Consider the following 8,740-nt stretch of genomic DNA (forward strand, 5'->3'; position numbering starts at 1 on the left):
TATTTTTTCCCATTTTCTTCTTTATCCACATTAGTTCAAGCGGTTTTCTTCTTACATCTAGGTTTGTTAAAAAAAAAAAAAAAAGTGCCTGGGTGGCTCAGTCAGCTAAGCATCTGCTGCCAGCTCATGATCTCAGGGTCCTGGGATTGAGTCCCACACCTGGCTCCCTGCTCAGCAGGGAATCTGCCTCTCCACGTGCCCCTGCCCACTTTGCTTTTGTGTGCACACACATGCTCTCTCTCTCTCTCTCTCTCAATTAATTAAATATTTTAAAAATGTTTTTGGAATCATATGAGAAGGTTAGATTAGTGAATGTGGCCTGAGAACTACTGTTCAGTGTTCTTTCCTCTCAAAAGCCATTTGAGACACGAGGTATCACAAATACCTGGTATTTGTGATACCTCCTTCATAAATAAGCACCAAACGCTTATTCCTTCACTGATTCTGAATCACAGAACATTATAAAGACACTTACTTATTTGCTTATTCGTTAGGAAATGCCCACAACGTGAGAAGTAAGTAGTGGTCTCTGAGGAGAACCAGTCTTCTCTGTGGCCTTCGGTAGGGCAGCCCATCTGAGGTGTAGGTAATTCTTGACAGTCTTCCCATGTGGGCAGGGTCTTAGGTGTGATTTTGTGTCTTTTTCAGCATTTTACCTAAGCTCACTACATAACACGTGTGTTTTCAAGACATTACACCAGGAGCCGTGGGGACTGCTTGACTTTGATGAGTTCTCAGACTTCCCTTGTCTCTTTCTGTAGGTATTTCCCTCCAGATTGTGACTTGCTTTCTAATAATTACACTTCAAACCAACTATTGTTAAGCTTAAATTTCAACAAAGAAAGCCTTCATGACCACTTGTCATCATTGGCTGTGTTCGGTGTATAGGAGTCCACAGCAAGACGCTCTGGGGAGGTGGGTCAAGGTCACTTCTGGAGGGAACATTGCCTAATGGTTGAGCCCAGGCTCTGGAGTCAAAATTACTAAGGCTGAAATCCTGTAATTTTCTACGTGATTCGGAATCCATGAAGGAATTCTAAATGGTCTCACTGTTTAACAACTGTGCGATATTAGACAAGTTACCACCCAAATCCTTGGCTTCCTCATCTGTAAGATGGGGCTAATTATTAGTACCAACCTCAAAGGGTTATGGGAATTCAATTAGTTAATGAAGATTAGTGAATCCAATGAAGTTAATGAAGATAATGAAGGTTTGTTACATGGCTGCCATGTGGTTAGTGCTCTGTAAATGTTAATTCTTGTTCACAGAAGTTGTTGGTAGTAATATTCATAATAATTCATAATAATAATAATATTCATGCATCTTGGATGGAACTGGCTGAAGTTGCCTTAGAGTTCAAGATAGTTCAAGGGGCAGCCCGAGTGGCTCAGCAGTTTAGCGCCGCCTTCAGCCCAGGGTGTGATCTTGGAGACCCAGGATCGAGTCCCACATCAGGCTCCCCGCATGGAGCCTGCTTCTCCCACTGCCTGTGTCTCTGCCTCTCTCTCTCTCTCTCTCTCTCTCTCTCTCTCTGCCTCTCTCTCTCTCTCTCACGAATAAATAAATCTTTTTTTTTTTTTTTAAAGATGGCTTTAGTTCAGAGAGAGAAAGGCTAGGGTTAAAGTAGAGTCTGGGAGTTGAAGCCATGAATGAAAGTGAAGGAGCTCCGAGCCTCTGTCTGAAGAAAGAGGTGAGGGATGGACCAGGAACTGGCTTGTTTCCAGCACTACTCAGGAAGGGAGGCATGAGCATTTCTGGTTGCTAGAAGAGATTTTTCCATCCAAGCCCCTTCCTTGATGAGTCCAAGGTTTTATAACAGATTCAGCTTCCCAAGAACCTGTTATTGAAAGAGAGGTAACTCAACAGAGAATATGTACATGTTAGTGGCCTGGAAAGGATGATGGCTCTTACTGTAAATAGTCATTCCTCTTCATTCTTCAGCCTCTCATGAGTTAAGACATCATGAAGTAGTAGTGCCCAAAGACTAACTGATCTTTAATACCTACCTCCAAAGCAGATGCTGACAACAAGTTTGGACTCTGGAGGCTTGAGTATGATATAAAACTGCACATTATCTCTGAAGATCACATAACTTTCAGGATAAGAGATTATTTTTTATAAAGAAGAATCTGTACTAGTCAAATGAACCAAAAGATAATTTTTGATGATTAAGAAATTATAAGAGGTCAACTGATTTTTGTGTCCTGAGTTGGCCTACTTAATGGATCACTCTCGTTCAAACACTCTATCATGCTGGCAGATGCTCAGAGCTTGTGGACTTGGGTCCTGAACCACCCTTTTCACTGGTAAATTCCATCCCTCTTGACCACCTAGCTGGGCATCTCTCCAACCTTCTCTGCCTCCTATTCCAACTGATGCATATATTAAGTGCTTTCTGGGTTTTTGAGGCTTGACCCTGCAGGACCAGTCTTGCCTCTTTTTATCTTGACATAGTTATGTCTCCTGAAAGATCACTTTTCCAACCCAGAGCCCCTTCTCTCTGGAGAGCTGCTCAGACAGCCCCAGCCAGGAGGAGCCCTACTTCATGAGCACGCCAGAAGGTTCCTCTCCTGAGTAGTGGGGGAGAAGTTTATGAGGGTAACGGGGGGATTTTGGCTCATGCAACCAACCAGAGTTAAATTTATGTGACTTTAAAAGTATAGAAAAATGTAATTCATGCTTCCTAATATATGTGTTATTTTCCTAAATATATGTGTTATTTTGCATACTCCCTGCCCATCTGAAAAAGTTTACTGGCTTCTTTTTCAACTGAAAATGGTAGATTCACCTACCAGAACTCTAGAGTTTGCAGAAGTACTTTCACCAAGAGGGATTCATCCAACCCTCCTCAGCACTGTGTAAACTAGAGTATTGGCAGGTACACCCACAGTTAACTAGACTTCCAAGGGAGAAGCCTAGAGCTGCTGTCCTCTTAGGGAGTATCTGATTCCTTTTTGGGTAGAAAAAGGGTACACTCACAAGATGGCCCAATATTTCATTAAAAAAAAACTTTTTTTTTTTTTTAACTTTATAGTATAGAGAGAAGTTGCATGCAGAACTGTATTGAATAATACTACTATGATTTGGAACATCACTACCTAAAGACTCAGTGTTATAGGAAAGGCCATGTCCTAACAAGAGCTCCCGGAATCTGGGGCATTTTGGGGAGGGAAAAAGAGCTCATGATCAAATTTGCCATGAGTTCCGCACAAAAGTGCTTCTATAAAGAGCTTTGGCACAAGTTGGTGGTTTTTTTTTTTTTTTGAGTTTGGTTTTTAAATATTGTATCATTTTGTTTGTTTGTTTTTTTAGCCTGCACTCTGGATTCTATAGACCTGGGTTCAAGCCTCTGTGCTCCTATGACATTTTTGGGGAAATCTCCAAATAAAAATATCAACCTCATAGGGTTTCTGTAAGGATCAAGTGAGATAATAAGCTTTGTAAACTATAAGTTATCATATAAATATAAGGATTTATTATTATAGGAGTCTCTAGGGTTGGTTCCATTTCCTCAAAAAATGATGCATGTTTCCTTTTTTAAAATGTGAGTAGACAGAGGTGCTGGTGGTTTAATCATTTAAGCATCTGCCTTTGGCTCAGCTCATAATTCCGGGGTCCTGGGATCGAGCCCCACATGGGGCTCCCTGCTTAGCTGGAAGGCTGCTTCTCTCTCTCTCTACCTGTCCCTCCCCCTGCTGGTGGGCTCTCTGTCTCTCAAATAAATAAATAAAATCTTTTTAAAAATAAATAAAGTGTGATTAGATATAAATGAAAATTAAGAGCAGTTATCTAGAAAGTATGTGGTTTAGCCAAAGACTGGGTTTGGCAGAACATGTTGAAATAATGCCCTGGGAAGGCTCTGGATTAAAGATCCTCATTATTCTGCCTTTTATCCTTCCCCAAGTCTATTTTTTCAAAATCAATAAATCCCATCTTCAGTAGACTGCTCTGTACGTACCTCATGCCTATCCCTCATGTATGAGTCAGCTGAGTCCCTGGAATATTAGGTCTTGAAAAGAAGACACTATATGAGTCATATAACCATAGAGCTGAACAAGAAGCATGCCAGTGAGTGAAAAGCCATAGGAGAGCCTCTGAAAACTGACAGAAGCTGCCCAGACCAGCCTACGAACTGAGGGCCAGCCCGGGCCTGCCACTGAGTCATCTATCCCCAAGAACACCAGACAGCAGCTTCTAGGATTGTGTGTTTGGAGGTTCTCTCAAGTGTGTATTTCCCTAAGATATTTGTTGATTAGGCATATCCAGGTGTAGCCTGTTCACTGCATCCAGAAGAACATTCAGGGAAGTGGAAGTTCTAGAAATGAGGAAGAAGCAAGCTAGTCAATGGGAGGGTGCTCCTGGGACACAGGAGACCTGAATTTACTTCCTCTGAGTTACTGTACTTTTTCTGGATGTCATTGCAAAATAAGAAGGGATGGACAGGCCCATCCTTAGGGACTCACCAAATTGTGGGGAATAAATCTTTGCTTTTCAACAGGGAATTTTCTGTCACTGAGTCACAGAGATCCCAATCAAGTTTTATAAGTTTATCACTTCTATTTGACGATTACCGAAAGTCAGAGAAATTCCCTGGGACATGACTGGGAAGGATAATGAAGCATTATCTCATCATCATTGCTATTATTATTATTATTATTATTATTTCTTCTTCCCAGACTCACAAAATTAATTAGCGGGGTTACTCTTAGGTTATAGCCAACCTGAGAGCATTTAAGAACTGTCATAAAGCAACTCGATCACAAGTAACTCCCCAGCAGCCTGCAATGCTGCCAGGGATCTCGCCCCTTGGTTCTCTTCCCTTGGGCTGTCTCTGTTGCCTATAAAAATACATAGAGTCTAAGGAGAGTTACACACTGTGTCAATACTAGCTAGTTAGAATAAATGATCTCATGAAACCCCACTAGCTGGAACAAAGCCTACACATGAATTATTTTGCTAGGTGAGGGGTGTCATGGGAAGCATTCTGCTGAGGGTCAGGAGGAGCCTTAGACCAGCTTTCCATGGGGCCAGAACCTTGCCCTGGTGAACCCTTTAACATGAGGGTTGGGGACAACATAATATACCCTCTAAGATCTTAGAAATAATGCCAGCACATTGCTCTCTACATGTCAAGTAGAAGATCGGCCCATAATAGGTCAAATTAGAAATACACACATGGAAGCGGTAACAAGGCTACAAACTCTATAGCACGCATGACCAGCGGGTGTGCTAGTTAGTGTTCAGCAACCAGTTTTCTGGGGGTGAGAGGGATAAACTCAATTTGTAATGTTTGCCAATTTCTCTAGTATAAATACTTGGACCGTGGCTAATTTCAAGGTTCCAGTATGACACCACTGAATGCAGAACGGGGAAGAGATGCACATGATCAGCACTCCTGAGCTGGTGCAAGTCACTGGGAGCCACTCCACCACCCTGCAACTTTATAACCCAGTTGGGTGCATTAAGACATATAGAGAAAAGGTGTTTCCAGCAGACAGGGAGTTGATCAGCCATGGCATGGTAGAGAAAGAAAGGTCACTATGACAGACACCGACTATGCCCATATGAGTATTATCCACAGGAGAGAAAGTCATAGCAACTTGAACTTTGAATAGTTGCAAATCCAAATCAATCACCTGCCCTGTGAAGTGAATGCATCAGGTTATTTTAGCACAATGCCATTAAGCCTCAACCTACCTAACACCTTTTTCAATCCCATTCTGACCATACAACCTTTGAATCATGACCTGGCTTCCTAGGTTGGCTTGTCTCCATGGCAAGAGGAGGGGGCAAGATAAATATCTACCCTACTTGCTCACAGACTGGCCCACAGCTTGAGTTAAGCTACATAATGATGCCCTATAAATACATAAAGTGACTTCTAGTTCATAAAGCCTTTTCACATTCATCAGTGGACTATGTTGACCACAAATATTTTGTTTTTTGACTTCTTTAAAAAAACAGAAGCTCTGGTCACTGTATGCCAGCCTTTTTATAGGCTATAATCAGCTAGAGCTGAGTAGACAATTTGTCATGAGCCCCGTCATTTCTTTATCACCTCTCTGACCTGACCCACTTCACTCATTTAAGTTACTGCTTAGCTCCCATAGGCACTTGGGTTTGCTAATCCCTAACATGACCTCATTTCTTTTTTCTTTTTTATTAAATTTATTTTTTTATTGGTGTTCAATTTGCCAACATATAGAATAACACCCAGTGCTCATCCCATCAAGTGCCTCCCTCAGTGCCTGTCACCCAGTCACCCCCACCCCCTGCCCACCTCCCCTTCTACCACCCCTAGTTCGTTTCCCAGTTAGGAGTCTCTCATGTTCTGTCTCCCTTTCTGATATTTCCCACTCATTTTTTCTCCTTTCCCCTTTATTCCCCTTCACTATTTTTTTATATTCCCCAAATGAATGAGACCATATAATGTTTGTCCTTCTCCGATTGACTTATTTCACTCAGCATAATACCCTCCAGTTCCATCCATGCATGACTTCATTTCATTCATATCTATCCTGTGAGCATTAATTATCCCAATTTTATAGATTTTTTTTTTGTAATGTATAGATTTTAAACCAAAATTCAGAGATTCAACTGACCTTCCTGACCTTCCTATGATTTCACAGTTAGAAGGTGAGACCCAAATATTAGAGTTTCAGGTTATTCAGGGTAACTATATAGGGTTGCATAGATTGTGCACTGCGCAACTCTAGGAATGCCTTTCACATCATAGTACATGTGAATGGAGCCCCCTAGAGTTGTATAGTCCACACTATATGTGAAATCCTGAGACTATTTTCCCTTCCATGTCACCATAGTTATAATACTGTTGCAAATTCAAAATTAGTCATTTCCTTCAAATGTGTATTATAGAACAAATACTCAGATAAGTAAGCGAAATGGTGAATGATCAGGTTGAAACATAGACCAGTAAGTCTGAACACAGTAAGTCTTACCACAGATAGACACATTGTCCCACTGATGGAATCAAGGTAGTTAGGTGAAGAATTGCTCCCTAGTGGCCACAATCATTTTAAGGGTGATTTCATTGTTTTGCTCTACAAGCAACCCAATCTCTTTCTAGATTTCAGGTTCCACATGATTAAAGGAGAGGTTTGCACTCAGTTTTCCAGTATGACAGTAGTGCTTAATCCTGGCTAAACATTTAGAATCACCAGGGAGATTTTATTTTTATTTTTAATTGATGCTTATGTCTCATCCCTAAAGATCTGGACTGAAACTTCACCAAAAAAGATATACATAATGTCAAAGAAGGGGGTGGAAATGCACATGAAAAGAAAAGATGCTCAATACCATCAGTCATTAGGGAAATGCAAGTTAAATGTATGGTGAGATGTACTGCGTACCCACTCTCCGCAAGATTGGAGAGGATGTGGAACCACTGGAACGCTCCTGTACTATTGGTGAAAATGTAAAATGGTGCAACCACTTTGCAAAACTGTTTGGTACCTTCTTAAAATTGAGCTGCCACTTGATTCAGTCATCCCACTGTGAGCTGTTTACCCACGAAAAAAGAAAGCATAGATCTAGACAAAAATCTACACATATGTGTTCAGAGTAGCTTTCTTTGTAATGGTCCCAAACTGGAAACAACTCAAATGTTTGGTGACAGGTGAAGAGATCAACAAGTTGTGGGATATCCCACAGTGGAATTGTCACATAATCACATAGGGAAATCTCAAAAGAATTTTGAGTTGATGAAGCCAGATGAAAGAAAATGTATGCACTATATGATTCCATTTATATACAATTCTAGAAAATATAAATTAATCTATAGCAACAGAAAGCAGATCAATGTTTGTGGGGATGGAGAAGGTAGGGAAGGATTACAAAAGGTGTGAAGAAACCTTAGGAGGTGATGTCTATGTTCATCATCTTAATTGCAGTGATGGATCAGAATATGAATTTATGTCACAACTTATCAAACTGTTTAACTATGTGCTGTTTATTGTATCTTAATTATATAGTGTATATAGTACAATGCATACCATTACAGCTATATTAAAAAATTTATGCTTGGATCTCAGGCTCAAAGATTCTGATTTAAAAATTTCATCTATAGGGCGCCTGGGTGACTCAGTCAGTTGGGAGTCTGACTCTTGGTGTTGGCTCAGGTCATGGTCTCAGGGTTGTGGGATTAAGCCCGTGTGGGGCTCCACACTCAGAGGAGTCTGCCTGGGATTCTTTCCTTTAGCTCCTCCCCGTGCTTGCATGCATGCTCTCTCTCTTTCATAAATAAATAAAATCTTATAAAAAATCATATATGATTCTGTTGTACAGGCAAGGTTGGTTCTATAATTTTAGGTCATTTCAGTTGCACAGGCCAGGTATTTTGGGAGAGCCCTCCCCACTTTGTGGACTAGAGCAAAAGAGGATGGTCTCACAACAGCTCATGCAAAAGGATGCAAAGTACTTAATTCCATCACCTGAGTGCCCAGGGTCCTGCTTGGCTGCCTGGAAGCTGGAGCTATTGTAGCCTTTCACTGAATGGAAGCACTCTTCTCCCTCCAATATTTATTCATCTATTCTAGCCTGATGCCTTCTTGTGACTTTTTTTTTTTCAAAGATGGATTTGGCGAGCTAGTTGATATTTAGAGTAGATAAAAAAGATGTTATTTAGGAGGGTTTGTATGTGTAGAAACAGTGTGACTTGCCCCATCCAGATGCCCTTAGTAACACCCGCTGGTACAACCCTGGACATGCTAAGAGGCTGAT

Source organism: Vulpes lagopus, chromosome 15 (assembly GCF_018345385.1).
Source record: "Vulpes lagopus strain Blue_001 chromosome 15, ASM1834538v1, whole genome shotgun sequence".
NCBI classification, from domain to species: domain Eukaryota; kingdom Metazoa; phylum Chordata; class Mammalia; order Carnivora; family Canidae; genus Vulpes; species Vulpes lagopus.